The sequence below is a fragment of the Uranotaenia lowii genome, chromosome 1 (genome assembly GCF_029784155.1).
Source record: "Uranotaenia lowii strain MFRU-FL chromosome 1, ASM2978415v1, whole genome shotgun sequence".
Lineage (NCBI taxonomy): Eukaryota > Metazoa > Arthropoda > Insecta > Diptera > Culicidae > Uranotaenia > Uranotaenia lowii.
Genome location: NC_073691.1, coordinates 56,404,819 through 56,421,481, shown reverse-complemented (window position 1 = coordinate 56,421,481; position 16,663 = coordinate 56,404,819). Strand labels below are relative to the sequence as shown.

Here is a 16,663-nt window from a genome sequence, read left to right as displayed (position 1 = left end):
AAAATAAATAATGTAAAAATGTTCCTGCAGGTACACAGCAACGATACGATGCTCCGGCGTACGTGTTGACGGCTCAACGGTACAGATGGAAGTGATCGTTTTAAAGATGAATTTCTTAAAAGTTCGACGTTTGCCCTTGCCCCATCGTGTAAGTTGACAGGAGGGGATATTGTTTTGAACACTTTCAAAGTATACTAAAAATTTCTCATAAAATATTTGCTTCCAGTTGAATATGAGTTTTAAAGTCTCACTTTTCAAAAAAGAAGCGGACCAAAAGTCTCTTTTATGCAGCCATGTAACACAAAAACACTTTTCATGTTAAGTACGTACTTGAATTGGTATGTAAGCAAAAAGTACGATGTTTTTTTTTTCAGAATTATTTAAAATAAAAAGCTCCCATTTTCATTTCTAAATTCGTTTCTGTTGTGTATTTGGGCTGAAGTAACAATTTTTAGAAGAAAACATAATTTTATATTTTTTTTGGAACAGAGAAAAGTTGAACATTTGGACATGCTCTAGTGTTACTTGAATGAAAATTCTTTCGAAAAATGAATTCCTTCACTTTTGGTCAATAAAAATCAGTTTATTTCACTGATACCTTTCACTTATGAACACGTCAGTCCTATCTTATCTAATTTAAAGAAAAGGCTCTTGATCAGTTCATGTGTCGGATCAGATTTTTTTTATCTTCTTTTTCAGTTAAGTACATTTTTACATGATCAACAAAATGTTTCCGATCTACCTATGTAGACAGCTTATTCATATATCTGTTATCAATATGATTCAAAAATAACCTTGGGTTAAAAAATTGTATGTAAATTCTTTTAATTCAGTGTTTTTTTTTCTATTGTCCGCAAAGTGTCATACCATTATTTCATTAGCATCAGAACTAAATATATATTTTTTATTTCCACGTGCTGTGTACAATTAGGCAAGAAAAGCACATCTAGGTTGCATATCGCCCCCACGTGCATAAGAAATATAGATACTTGGTTGAGAAACAGGCGCCTAATTGTTCAATTTTTCCAGCGATCAACGAACAGCCTTGGTTAATATCCACTTGCGACGACATTTGCTTGACCATAGAGACGAAAAACAAACCCTTCAAAGAAAAGAAAATCTCTAAAAATGGATGCCATGACTTTTCAATTTCAGATTTTGGCAAAAAAAAATGTATATGTTTTATTCGATCGGCAAAATGTCAATCTGGATAACATCTAGGCGTCATTCATAATCATGTGCTGTACAAATGAGCTAGGAATCAAGTAGAAAAAAAATCACATCAAGGCTTCATATTGCCACCACGTGCATTGAAAAAATGCTTGGTTGAGAAATACGCGCCAAAATATTCCCACTGATCAGTATGCTATGCCATGGTTACTATCCTCTCGCGACGTTGACTCACGACGCCTCGACCATGGAGACGGAAAACAAACCGCCCAAAGGAAAAAAACCTCGAGAAAATGGATGTCATGACTTTAATTTGTTTCGAAAATCTACATGTTTTGTATGGAAGCCCCCTCTCCCTTAAGTCGGAGCGGTTTAAAACTATCATAGAAACCATCCCCGGCATCAAAAACCCTTAGATGCCAAGTTTCACGATGATCGGTTCAGTAGTTTCCGAGTCTATAGGTAACAGACAGACAGACAAACATTCATTTTTATATATATAGATAGGTACATTTCCGTGAAAGCCTGGAGGAACTTGTTGGAACGTTCTTTTAAAGAGCGCCTCTGTTTATCCCAGGTGCCTTTAAATGCCTCGCAAGAGGAGATATCATGGGGTGAGCCCCCGCAATAGACACATTTCTGTTCTATTGCTGAGCACGCTCCTTCCCCATGATTCTCCCCACAACGTGGGCATCGCTGCTTATTGAAGCAGTGTGCCCCAACTTGATGCAGTTCTTGCACTGCATGGGACGAGGCACATAAAGGCGTACTGGAAGCTCAAAAATTCCGTCAATCAAGACGTAGTTAGGGAGGGCAGTTCCCGCGAAGGTCATTTATTTTTTAGGTCCCGCGAATGTCAGTATTTTACCCCAAATCCTGGCCAATACCTCGAAATTTAAAATTGCGTAAAAATTTTTTTTTTGGGTTTTTTGGTTGTTAGATAGTTGTTGTATATTAGTATTGTCGATTTTAAACCATCGGTATAGTGAGTTCGTAATGGCATAACTCGAAACATTGATGTATCAAAATTATAAATTTTGTCTTCCAAAATTTGGTGTAAACACGTACAATTACAGACTGCGTGACACGCAGAATAATGTGACTATTAACAAAATTTCTTCCACAAATCTTCAGTTTTAATATGACCAATGAATTGTGGTTTAAATTACGTTCATTTCTTGATAAACACACGTAGTAGAGAAGCTAAACAAATTAGTGCAAAATTTTTTTAACAATCCTATATTGTTTTTGTACAAATTAGTGTTGAAGTTTATCTTCCGGGCTCCATCGGGAAAAATTTCACATAACACACGAATGCTTCTAACTTCCTTAAACATGTCCAAAAGAAAAATCGTGCGCATACTTGCGAACTCGAGCTATTTTGAAATCTAAAAATTTGAGTGATTTTTGTCCCGAATTTTGTTTCAGATAGCGAGCATGCCATGCATTTACTTTGTGTTACACAAATGTTTTTGTTGCGTTTGATTTTTTTGTTTAAAAAATGGTATTTTTCATCATTTCTGATAGTTGATCAGCTGGTTTGCTTCAATTTACTTGAAAACAAACATTTTATAAGGGTGCAGAAAGTGACCCAAAAAGACCAAAATTAAGAAATTTGAAATTTTGGTTAAAAATGAGTTGTGTATACTGGAAAACAACGAAAAAAAGATTTTTGATCATTTTAAAGAGAAAAACAGGTTTTGGGCAACTTTTCCCATAGAGTACTCCTATGTGCGCCGTGAGACTAAACGTATTCAGCCTCCAGACTCGATTCGGTGATCACGCCCTCGATTTCCACGTCTCGAGACGGAATATAGAGCTGATACTCTAAGTTGAAAAAATTACTCGCAAGAATCCCGTTTGCAGCCTTCCGGTCGGCCACAACAACGCGCAATTTGTTCGGTCTTACCTTGCTAACACTGGTAACGGAGGGGCCACCTAGCCAAATCTTTAGTGATCTGCACTAAGTTAAGTTTTTTTCCGTTAGTTTTGGGCCGGATAAAAACCACCCAAGGTCCAGAGGAGGTTGAGCTTTCTGGATAAACTCGGAGACGGGTTGTTTTTTCCGCAGCTGCAAATGGAGGAGCAATATCAACTGCCGGAGAAGGATGAGCTTCGAAGGACCAGTTACAGCTGAATCCTCAAGATGCTCCTCATCTTCGTTGATGATTTTCTTACCATCTAAAACTGGCGGGTCCTTCGCTCATATTTCATGAAAATAAAAGCGAAGCTCAATTTGATCGAAATATATATAATAGAGAAAAAAATAAAATAAGAAATAGGGAAAAGTAAGAAAAAGTATAACAAACTTTATTTTTGTTTTGATTGGCTCCTTCAGTGGTGATCCCAACCACGTGGTCCTTCCTCGAAGATGGCTGCCACGTCAAGTCTCGGCTTGAGCGAGAACGACCAGATAGATGATGATGATAACGATGATGATGAGTCGAACAATGGCGGCGGCCCTCGTGGTGACCAGTTGAGGGCAGTCAGCTAGCCAGAAAAAAAACCTTTTTTGTCCACCAACACGACAATAGCACCCCTTTGGTGAGCTGGGGTCTACCTTTGGCAGAAAAACGAATAGCGCGGCACAAAACACCGTATTAACTGTCCGAACGGAACGAAACACCCGGATATATTGGACGAAATCTCGAAACGCGACTGTTCACTAAGAGCGATACGAGACGAATGATGAGATTTTAGTCATTTAATTGTCCAATTTAAGTTATAGTTTTTCATATTTTTGCCACAGTTTTGCTATATTTTTGTCATTATTTTGTCTTTTTTTATTACACTGGTCATATTTTTTGTTTATTTCTTCCAGTCCTTCTTTCATATTTTTCAAAAATTTTGTTGAATTTATGTCAGGTATTTTTCTCTACTTTTTGAGCCCTTTCACCCTATACCCATAGTGTGGAGGTTTCAGGTGCTTTTCATTCACTTCCAGCATTTTTAAGTTGAGCTGAAGCCGCCATATTGGATTTCAAGATGACGTCGGATAACTTATTTCTTCATATTCTAAATTTGTGGGGGTCTCATGCCACCGGTCGTTTATTGCTACTTCCAATTTGTTTCCATTGAAAAAGACTGAAACCATTCGAGGAACGGCGATGATAATTTTATAAATAAAACTTTTTAACTATTCTACGAAATTATCATTTGCGATGAGAAATACCCGAGAGTACTCTATTGTGTTGTGAGCCTACTTGGTTGAATGATTCGACTGAATCAAAGCAATCGAAAGATTCCTTATAATCGAAAGATTCCTTTTGCACAATTTTTTGACGATTTTTTACCTTTTTTCAAAGGGTGTACAGAAAACAAGAGCTGAAAGAAAAAATTACATATTTGGAATCAGCGCCCCCAAATTATTCAAAATCAGTTTTCAAATGTATACACCTGGGAAAATGTGAATTTAGTTCTTTGTGTTACAATTGATTATGTGTATTTTGAGTTCTAGAGACAAAGACTACCCCTTTTCTGAAACCTGAACTGCTATAATTTAATGATTATCAATCAAGTTTTAATTGGTTTGAAATGTAAAGAATTGCTCATGAAATTTTACTTGATAAATGTTTTGTTCACAATTTTTTTTTATAATAGCTCCTTAGGACACTTTTGGAGGACAAGCTTGTTCTTATTTCTGAAATGCAATTAATTGAGTCAAACGATGTTGTCTGTTGCTAAATCATGTTTTGTTTTCGTCAGAGTGGGGAGCCACTTTCAAACTTTCCCGTTCAAGAAAGTTCCCAAAACAGTTGGTACACAAAAATGGCAACAGTAGGTATGATTGCATGATACGCTGATAGACGACATCTTTTCAACTTTGTTGTTCGTTCCCCCGGGGTAAATAAGAGTTACCCGGCAACGAGAAAGCCTGTCCCGAAAAAGTCATTTGCATTAATTATGATAATTTCCGGAAGCATTATGCTCCCGTCATCGCTCGCGCGAAAAATGCATTTGAAGTTTGAAGCCGAAAGGGTCACTACCATTACTCATTGCGAAACTCACTGTTTCCATCTTAAATATTGTATAATTTGAAGAGGAGCAGGGGCGAACCTAAGATTTCTAACGGAAGCATACTTTCAAAAATCAGGCGAGTTTTCTAAGATATGATGTATTCTGACTGACATCTTTCAATCCCATAACTTCAAGTTTCTCTAATGTGATTTTTTCCCCTATGGATTTTTTTTTCATTCTTTTTTCCATTTTCAGAAACATCCTGGAAACGCCACTGACTGTGTCATTATCAAAATAAGCCTCTTCATCCCCGAAATTTGCGAGTGAGCCATTCTTCATTTTGTTTGGCCGACCGAGTCCGAATGAATAATGGTGAAAGCCAAAAGACTCCAGAACTTTTCAAGGAGCTCTCTGAACTTTAGCCTCTTACAGTAACAACAATTATTCTATTTTCCTCCGATGTTGCACCGGTACTTGAGATGAACAAATGAATTTTACAATTTGCCATGACCGACAGCGATATTTAATTTATCATTCGTCGGAGATGTGCCTTCGGATATAAATTTGCCTTTTAGCGGCAACAAATTTGTTCGCACGCAAAAGGAGGAGGAAGCTTTTAGCACGCTGAGTTCATCATCATCATTTACCGGACCCGGTGGGATTGGCGGAAGTTTTTGTAGTCTTTTTTAATATTGCACTGGAATTCCCGACCAGAAGCTGCAAGAAAGTTCATAAAAATTCTGGCGCCATCATGATGCTGCGTCCAGCAATTGAACGGGATTTGTGTCTAGTCGGAAAGATATTGTTGAAGCAATCAAAAAGGACTTGTAAAAAACTCACATCCCGTGACGCTATAGAACGAGCTCATTAGCACTAAATGATGTTGGGTGGTGTTTTCCTTTTTAAAATTTCCCATTTAAAGTTGAAAAATTTGTTTTCCGTTAGTATTTTTAGGAATTTTCCCTATAAGAAACGGAGTTAGTTGACACATGAAACTCCCAAAAAAACTTTCTTCTTTTCCGTAAACAAATTTACCAGTCACATGTGCCCGGAAATCCCCATTTCCAATTACATTGCACCCCGAATGATGCGATAAGCTCAAAGACGTTCTGTTTTCCCTTTGCCTAATTAGGCTGCTCACTATTAAGCCTTTGAATATACTATTTTGGGGTAGATCCACACTAGTTTATCGTTCCCCAAAAAAAAGCTACTTGCAGCTGCCATTTTCCGGATGGGATGGTACCTACATTTTTCACTTAATACTGAGAGATACAAAGACAACCCGAATGAATTTCATTATGCCTCTTGCTTCGAAAGTTGATCTTTGGGATTTGTCTTTCTCCGGAAGACATCTTTCCAGATCTGCCGCGAGTATGCATCCAAATGCAAATCCCTTTAAGAGTTCAGACAACATCCTACATATGTGAGGCGCGCGCTTTCGGAATAAACTCCTTATTTGTTTTAGTATAAAAACTCATTACACACTAAATGGGCTCACTCATCAGAGAAACTTTTCGTGAGTCGTCATTTCGGGAATTCTGTTTCAACTCTATTATTTTTCGTTGTCACTTTGCTTCCAAAATGTTGTTTGATTTTGCTTGCATGAGTGAGAAGTATGATTACTTCACGGAACTTCTTAAATATTTACACATTCAGCAATTTACATTTAGGTACTCTATTTTAGTAAAAAAAAAATTATTCAACGCATACAAGCTGACAGTTATCAACCCTAATTATTTTTGATTATTTATTTCTTTTTTGCATATGATTATAACCAAATTTCTGTTTCTTCTTTTCAGGGTAAGTTCATCAATGTCAACCAAAAAGTTTACTTACGTAAGTTTATTAAACTAATGCAGCGCATTTCACCTGATTATATCGAAATTGTAAATTTACTTAACAACGTAATGTTTTTATTGAATCAGCGTGTTTATCGAAGGTATCATGGTCAGAAGAGAACGAAATTTTAATCAACTCTTGATATTTGATTTTATTGATTTAAATGAGTTTTAATTTTTAGTTCGAAAAGTAAAGGAAAAAAGTTCTCAGAAATTACTGAGCTTCGTACTAGCTGCCTGAAAGCCAGACGATGAGCTCAACAGACGAGAAACGAAATCGATAGAGAAACGAGAGGCGCCGTTTATCGAGCAGCCAGGGTGGCACTCAATTGAGCTATTAGAACAAGCAAAGAGAATTTTTACAGAGCGTTATGCCAGAGCATAGATGATAATCCATGATGTGACCAAGCCTATAGAGTTTCACCGACGAGATTTGGTGACCCATCTTTTCCATGTCCCGACGCAGTGACCACTAACCCCGTACGCGCGAGCCAGTAACGAACGAGGAACTTGTGGCTATCGCTGAAAAACTTTCGATGAGTAAGGCCCCTGGTCCGGACGTAATCCCAAATGCAGTGCTGAAGGTGGCGGTAAGACCATTCCGGATACTTTCAGATTTGTACTAAAAAAGAGTCTCAACGTGGGATCTTTCTCCAATCTATAAAATACCGCGAAGTTGGTACTATGACCGGAACCTGGGAAACCCCCAGGGCACCCATTTGTCTGCTGGACACCTTTGCAAAGCTACTGGAGAGGATAATATTCAACAGAATTATTATCTACACAGAAGGCGAAAGTGGACTGTCGGACAAAGGACGTTAAGAATGCCTTCAACAATGCCAGGTAGGAAACCTTTGGCAAAAGCGCTTCACAGGATGCCTGCTTCCAATACCCTCTGCAGGATGATAAAGAGCTTCTTCGAAAATCGAGTCTTCACGTACGAAACCGGAACCGGGTTACGATCTACTGCCCTAACAGCGAGTGTTCCACAGGCTTCCATACTCGGACCAGTGCTTTGGAATGCCATGTATAATGAGGTGTTAACGCTGAAACTACCAGCAGAAGCGTAGATAGTTGGATTTGCAGACGATATCGTGCTCATGATCACCGGCGAAACAATCCAGGAGGTAGGAGACCTTGCAACGGTGTCCTTAGAAAGGGTTGGCATCTGGATGGAGGGAGTTAAGCTTCAGAGAGCTCACCATAAAACCGAATTCTGATCGTTCATTGTTTATTGTATAAAAATCAAAGGTTCAAAGTTAGATCCTAATGATAACTTAATTATAGGTTACAAATGAAAGTTTACCTAAATCTACATGGTTCTTGACTTGATTAATGTTTCTACAGGAAACAAGTGTAGGAACGCCAAAGTCAAAGTACTCCGGAAAACGATTGAAGGTTTTTAAGATATCTATAAGAGTACACATCTTTAAATTCTTTTGCCACGTGAAACCAGGAACCAAGATTTCTAGAGGCTTTGTCTACAACGTTGTTCGTGTTAGTCTTAAACTCAAGTCGTTGATTGAGAATAACAACCCAACATTGATTTGATCAACCCGGGAGATTATTTCATCCCCGAGAATGTACTCAGCATAAAGAGGGTACCGCTTGCGAAAAAAAGGTATAATCGAGCATTTGCTGCGATTTAGCGGCAAGCAGTTGTTATCGCACCAGTCAGCAAAAATGTTGAACTGCCGTTGCAGGAAATCGGTGTCGTCTTTACCATTGATGGTTGATACAGTTTCAAATAATCGGCATAAGCGATATTTGGGCCATCGAGAAACGAGAGAACATCGTTAAAATAGATAACAATAATTATTAGTCCTAAATGGCTTCCTTGCGGCACTCCAGAAGAGCCAAGAAACTGTCTCGAGAAGGATTCCCCAGTATGAAAGGACAACTTTTACTTAACGGGACAGTAACTCCGAAACCACTCTAGTAAAGATCCACAGAAGCCCAAGCGACTTAGCTTTGCGAGAATCATCTCGTGGTTCACTTTATCAAATGCAGCAGACAAATCTGTATAAATACCATCGGTTCAGGTCTTCCTGGCATAGCTTTCTTGTACAAAAGATGTAAACTTCAGTAAATTAGTGGTAGTTGATCGTTTCAGGCATGAAACCGTGCTGATCGTTTGAAAAGTGATGCTTGCAAAATGAAAAAATGGGATCCAACTCAACCAGCTCAAACAGTTTTGCAATAGCACACAGAGCTGAGATACCACGGTTATTGTTAATATCTTTCTTATCTCCCTTTTTGTAAACAGGAAACATATATGTTTCTTTCTATGAGGCGGAGAAGATTGTCTAACAGGTGTTAGCAGATGAGGCATAAACCGTTTAAAAAAAGTAGCTGGTATCCCAACCGGGCCACGAGAATACCATTTAGAGAAGGGCCTATAAGTGATACATTACTCACAGCCCTGGTCAGTTGTTCTGCAGAAATGGACCCGCTTGTGAAAATGCGCGAAAATTTCTCAGCGAACAGATTACAGATTCCAGGGTCAGTGCTAGCAATATCGCCGTCCAGGTACATGTGGGACGGAAGTTCGGATTCTTTTCGCCGGTTTTCGACATACTTCCAGAACGACTTCGGACCGAAATTTCTTTAAAATTTGCTGTAACCGACTTTTGTTGGCTTTTTTGTAAGCAGAGTTAAGTTTGGGGTATTCCCCCCCCGTGCTGAGGCACTTGTGTTTACTGTAGTTTCGGAGAGCGCACTTTTTAGCAGTTTTCTATCGCCGCAGTTCTCTAGTAGCCCAGGGAGTTCGTAGATCACCATCAACACTGCGTTTTGGCACATGGCGATCAATAGTGTAGTTGAGCATATTCAAGAATGTTACGGCAGCTGCGTTAGGATCAGAGAAATCTGGGGATGAATAATCCAATTGGTTTAAAATCCCAAAAAAAAAAAAAAAGATCAGAGAAATGTAGTTCATCGTCCCAATTGATAGAATCCAGAACGAGGGAGATAGCTTCAAATCCGGCATTCTTGAAATCATGATAGGAGGACCCTGTTTTTTATGCGGGCGCAAATATCCTGGCAACATCGAGTGAGATCACTGAGGCAGGGTGATGTGAAACAGCTTCAACAAGGGGAGCAGGAGCTAAATCGATTGTTGGATTTCTCAACCCTTGCTTGACAAAGCAAAGGTCGAGCAAACGACCTTTTTCATTTTCGATATTGTTGATTTGACGCAGAGTCGCTGTACTTATGCCATCTAAGAAGCTGTAGGATGCCGAAAACGAAGAACGTATGGGATCCGAAAACAGAAAGCCACTACGCGAAGAACACCATTTCAAACAAGATTCAGCTAACACCTGGTCTCCTGAACGATCGGGAAACACGTACACTACGCGCACACACACACACGATACGGGCTCAAAGCAGTTCAAAATCTTCCCAGGAGTTGTCTTCGATTAGCATAGATGGGAGTTCAGATTTCACAGCAAGTAAAACTCCACCTCCGACTTTTTATTGTTTAGTGGACTACGGTCGCATCGGAAGACTACATAGTCCGGACTGATAATCTGACCGGAAAGCATGCGGTCGTTCAGCCATGTTTCAGTTAAGGCGATAATGTCTTAGCTGGAGCCCGATGCAGCAAGCAGGTAATCGACGCACATCCCGATTACTGATGGAGGACACACGACATCTTCGAAACAGCAGCTGAAATATGTCGGTTAATGGTCGACAATCGCTTAAGCTTTGGTGCGCATGTCAAATGCTGTTGTGAAAGTGCATTGATTCATTGGCCTGGATTATGTCGAACTGCCATGGTCCAAAGAGTAGCAAGAGACGTCTCCTTGCGAGCGTCGAAACTGAAATACGAAAGAGCGCAACAGATCTAAATTATTGAGCACTTTGGCTGATAGCCATGCGAGTTTTCTGTGCAAACGAGACCATTTCAGCAGATGCAGCTTTTTTCATCGCGGGCATGATTCTCATTGACATAACTCTGGCGGAGGATAATGAGTGTTACGAGGTGATAGAGCAATGTGTAAAGCTCAACGAGCAGCGTCAATGCTCAAGTGGCAGGAGCAATGTGACGCATCGAACAACGCAAGATGGACGCATAGGCTAATCCCGCGATTTTCAGACTCTGTAAATCGGAAGTGTGGAGAGGTCAACTTCTGTCTGACACAGTTCCTTTTGCGTCATGGGTGCTCTAAGCAATACCTCCATCGGTTTAAGCTTATCAGCTCGCCATGTTGCCCGGAATGCGTAGATACGGAGGAATAGGCAGAACATGCTTTTTTTGTCCCAGCTTCGTTTCAAGGTTGAAATTGAAAATGTTGTGAGTGAGATGGTTCGTGACGAACATTCGTGACGTGCTATAGTCGACAAAATCTCGCAAATCATGCACGATCTTATACAAATCAGGGAAGATGATAAACGGGTAGAGAGAAAGAGATAGTCAAACAAACTTGACAAGCTAAAGAAAGATCGTGGGCCTCATATGACACCACAATTCAAAAGCAACGCGATCTTACGGCGCAGTATAACCCTAATCTGGACTCATACGTGTGGTGGTGCTTAAAAGGTCTCACGTATTCAGCTACGATATTTCCTGCAGCAAAAGGTAGTGTAGAAACTAACCGGGGTAGTCGTAACGGGATTCTTAGCTTAGTAGTTTCTCAATCGGTCATGACTTAGTGGTTAGGAATCCTACGGGAGTGGATGCTGTGAAGGGTGCGAGTTACTTTGAAAGCGTAAGCTAATCAACACATACGACGCGGGTCTTCTGTACTAGTCTGAAGTTGGCGAAAGAGGAGAAGGAGATTGAAGGAGAAACAAACAAAAAGGAGGATGAGGAAAAAGGAAAAGGGTGAGATGTATAAGTGTATGAGCACAGCCTATTCCTTGATGTAGTATCATAGGGTTAAGCCAAATCTGGCACACGAAGCCTAAAGTGGTTTTAGTGGAACGAGCCCACTCACGGCAGCAAACACCTGGCTGTTATGGTTTGTCAAATTTCCATCTTGTAAGTGAAAAAAAAATCTGTAAAATAGACTCTTTAACGAAATTTAACGTTCTCGGCTAGGTCTAGTCAAAGCTCAAACTATCAATAAAATTTACCTCATCAGTAAAATCGAGTGTACTAGCTCAAAACAATGAAAGCCTCAAAAAAACAGCTTGTCGTATCTACTCTCAACCTCTTCGATTTCTGTCAACACTTGACTAGAAAAATTCAAACAATCCCTCCCAATACTTCATACATATAATCCGCCCAAGGAATGATGGTTCGATTACTTACATTCTAAATTATCGCCGTAACATATTAGTTAGAAGTTATTTCTCATCGGCTATAGAACCTTCGAATAGCAATCTTAATCCAACTGGCCATTACCAATCCTATTAGATACCTTCACACTATTTCTAGTTGAAACCTAGTCTTATTGCTCTGGTATTGCCGCTAAATCGGAACCGGAACCAATTGTCCGGCAGGAGAGAAATTAAGCGACCGTAACGTGTTTTGGTTTGGCAGTAATTTTCGAGAGTCCTTTTATAAAGAGTGGTCATTCTTCTGCTGGGGAATTCTTCTCGTTTCTCACATTTTGAAACAAATTTAGTTTATTTTCTAATGCTAAAAAAATTTGAAAATTTTCGATTGTCCACAAACATCTACTCTTCCATTGGGACTTCAACAATGTTTTCCCTCTATTGCATCAGCAATCCGATAAAACGACAATACCGTTTATGATGAATAAATCTTCTTTTGGCGCGGTTTTCCTCCGCAATTCCGCGGCTCGCCTGAAAATGGCATCAGCATCATCGTCATTTATTCCCCTATCCCTCACTCTCGGATTCGATTATAAATGCTTTACTGACCGCCATTTTTCGTTTTGAGCGGACACAACTCTTGGCTAGGCTAGGCAGCATCAGCTTCATGAACACGGACAACAGATTACGATGAATGGGTACCTAACTACTTTTGTAAGGAGATAGAAAGGATAGAAGAAGCGAAACAAAAAAAATATGGTAACAAATAATGAATATACATTTTAATCGCGAGCGCGGTTATTCCGAGGTTTCTTTTCACAAAAGCAGATCCCCCCGGTTGTTGTTTTCCTGTCTTATCACAACACGGCATAACGAGAGCTGACGACTTACTAGTGCATGTCTGCATCGGTCATCAGCTGCTGTTGGTGAACGAACACTCAAATGCGCTTCCATTCATTCTGATGAAGCGCGGGATTTATGTAAAACTTTTTAATGAATGACAACCCAGTTATCGGATTGGTTCTGTCCTTTCATGGTCGGACGATCTGAAGTGGTTTGTTTTTCCTAGCCAATGAATAAATTAACTTCATCAATATAATCAAGATCAAGACTAAGCAGTACGTAAAAAAGTTTCTCCACGAGAAGGCTCCGGCGAGATTCGAACTCACGATCTCCTGTTTACTAGACAGGCGCTTTAACCAACTAAGCCACGGCGCCAGATGATGAGGGATCAGATTAACGAAAATTTGTAATTATCTGTTATCAATCACTTTACATTACGATAAACATGATTATCATCAAATGATGATTAACACATGATTTACGGAAACTCTTTTAATATGATGGGTTCCCTTTTTTCATCTCGAGTCCTGTGGACATTCACAAGACCTAAACAATATTTCATCTAAGAAAATGATTTCTCTACGTTGATTTATGGCTTAGCCATATCTACCCTGAAAATGGGTGAAATATTGAATTTACATTAAAAAATGGTTTTGTTCGTCTTTGAACCTAAGGATTAAGACTGTATTGGGAAACTCTATTTTTTATGGACGACTTTCGATCTCGTGAATAAAAATTGGTAAAATGTTCATAACTGTATAGTAATGATCTTATTTGCACAATTTTGTGATCTTTTGTCAAATGGCTTTTGAGACAGCTTTCTAACAACACGAGCATAGACTAAAAATAAGACACACAACATAAGACATAATACAAATATAAGACAAAAGACAAAAGACAAAAGACAAAAGACAAAAGACAAAAGACAAAAGACAAAAGACAAAAGACAAAAGACAAAAGACAAAAGACAAAAGACAAAAGACAAAAGACAAAAGACAAAAGACAAAAGACAAAAGACAAAAGACAAAAGACAAAAGACAAAAGACAAAAGACAAAAGACAAAAGACAAAAGACAAAAGACAAAAGACAAAAGACAAAAGACAAAAGACAAAAGACAAAAGACAAAAGACAAAAGACAAAAGACAAAAGACAAAAGACAAAAGACAAAAGACAAAAGACAAAAGACAAAAGACAAAAGACAAAAGACAAAAGACAAAAGACAAAAGACAAAAGACAAAAGACAAAAGACAAAAGACAAAAGACAAAAGACAAAAGACAAAAGACAAAAGACAAAAGACACATTCAGTACAAATAATTCAATTTTCCCATACAAACCTAAATGTTAAAACTTACTTATGTAAACGATACTTAAATGTAAGGCATGAAACCGGTCCTACGTCTTTCTTCTAACATCCCACTCATCATCTCTCACGTAGCACTTCTCATTTCTCTAATTTTCACTTCTCACGTATTACGTCTTAATTCTCTTGTTTTACTTCCCACGCTTATCGTTTTACCTCTCACTTCTCACATCACACTCCTCATTTCTCATGCCTCGCTTTTCACTTCTTACGTCTCATTTCTCACGTCTTTCGTCTGACTTTTCATTTTTCGCTGCTATTTTTTCACACCTCATTCCTAACGTACATTTGTCACTTTTAACGTACCACTTCTTACTTCTCAGGTCTCATTGATTTGTCACGTCTCGTGTCACACTTCTCAAGTCTCACGTCTTATGCCTCATGTGTCGTCATATATCAAGTGTTAAGTCTCATGTAAAGCTTAGTTCTTTTAGAAACGGTAAAGTTATAATTGGTGTAAATCTTAGTTCTTTTAGAAATGGTAAAGTTATAAATTGGTGGATGTCAGGTTTCCTGATTTTTTTCAGCACGTATCCTGGTTATTTTATATAAATACCTGGCAAAATCTGTCCATTTGATTTCAGAATTGTCGACCACAGATCCGGGCAAATTTGGTGAAAACTCAAGAAATACTCAACTGTTCAGTCCGACAAGCGGACTGAGAATAGACGCGAGAGTACCGCACCGAGAGAGCACGACGGTTGCTCTCACTGGAAGCGAGATGGAATGTTCTAGGCGGTTCCATATGGCGCGAGCACGTGCTTGTTTGCTTGCTTGTCAGCCTATTTAAGGGCGCATTCTTTATGCGCTCAGGAGTCAGTCGTAATCAAACCGTCAAGAAGGGCGGAAGTGTATATAATTTGTAAATAGTAGAAATAAGTACATAAAGAGAAAATATAAAAATGTAAAAGAAAGAGTGTCTTGTGCTTTTTCGCTGCTTCGCTCCGACGCCTTGCTCCCGGGTCCAGCTGCCACAATCGGCTCTTTTCAGAGCCGTCCATCCGAAAGAGTTTGGATCTCGGTCAACCAGGCGACCGAGATCCCCCCGAGCCTTGGCCGCCAGGCAGCGTCATAAGGACCTGCCTCCGCTGATGGGACAACCATGCGTGGTTGTCTCTTTAGGTCCAATCCTACGAGGGGAGCGGACCATCAGTGGTAGTTTACCAAGCGCTCACACCGACCTGGCCTTGGCCTCCAGGCAGACAGTCTACGGACCTGCCTCCACTGTTTGGCAACCACCAGGGGTTGTCAAAGCCCAATCCCAGAAGGGGAAAGGGCAGGCAGTGGTAGTTTTGCCAAGTGCCCTCCGAGTACAGTCCAATGGCTTTTCATGGCCACAACATGAAATGGTCCTTCGAACCGGATGTAGAAGCCGGTACCTTCCGACGGAATACCTCCGTCATGAGTGTGTGGAGTGGATCGGGCAGCAAAGTAGGCGAGCGGAGCAGGAAGAAAGCAAGCATCGAAATGTCAACGAGAACGAGCAAGTTGAGAAAACGAACTGGCACTTCCAAAATTCCCCACCGAGATCGAGGTCGGTGCAGCGAGAAACCGACACAATCCAGAGGGAAGAAGGTCTGGCCAGGAGTGATCTTCTTCATCAGCGACAGAGGAAGCCTAAAAAGGAGTGGTGCTTCTACAAAACCCGTTAGATTCCATGTTTCTGATACTTCGACGAACAATTCCCACAAGCACAAGGGACTCCAAGAACAAGTCATCACGAAGCGGTGCATTCCCGAGGACCGCCAAGTTCCAGAAAGGTCGACGACAACCAGCCGTGACAACTTCTCACTTTCCGGTGGGGAGTATGTTCAGTCCGACAAGCGGACTGAGAATAGACGCGAGAGTACCGCACCGAGAGAGCACGACGGTTGCTCTCACTGGAAGCGAGATGGAATGTTCTAGGCGGTTCCATATGGCGCGAGCACGTGCTTGTTTGCTTGCTTGTCAGCCTATTTAAGGGCGCATTCTTTATGCGCTCAGGAGTCAGTCGTAATCAAACCGTCAAGAAGGGCGGAAGTGTATATAATTTGTAAATAGTAGAAATAAGTACATAAAGAGAAAATATAAAAATGTAAAAGAAAGAGTGTCTTGTGCTTTTTCGCTGCTTCGCTCCGACGCCTTGCTCCCGGGTCCAGCTGCCACAATCGGCTCTTTTCAGAGCCGTCCATCCGAAAGAGTTTGGATCTCGGTCAACCAGGCGACCGAGATCCCCCCGAGCCTTGGCCGCCAGGCAGCGTCATAAGGACCTGCCTCCGCTGATGGGACAAC

The 16,663-nt window shown here is 40.2% G+C and overlaps 1 protein-coding gene and 1 non-coding gene across 2 annotated transcripts in view; one reads left to right on the top strand and one right to left on the bottom strand.

The window, feature by feature from the left end:
• LOC129755351 (mitochondrial protein C2orf69 homolog) overlaps positions 1 to 16,663 on the top strand; it is a 118,571-nt gene that overhangs the window by 34,811 nt on the left and 67,097 nt on the right. The gene's annotated exons all lie outside the window — the stretch shown is intronic.
• Positions 13,333 to 13,406, bottom strand: Trnat-agu (transfer RNA threonine (anticodon AGU)). The gene has a single exon. It is a non-coding gene; the product is annotated as a tRNA-Thr (tRNA).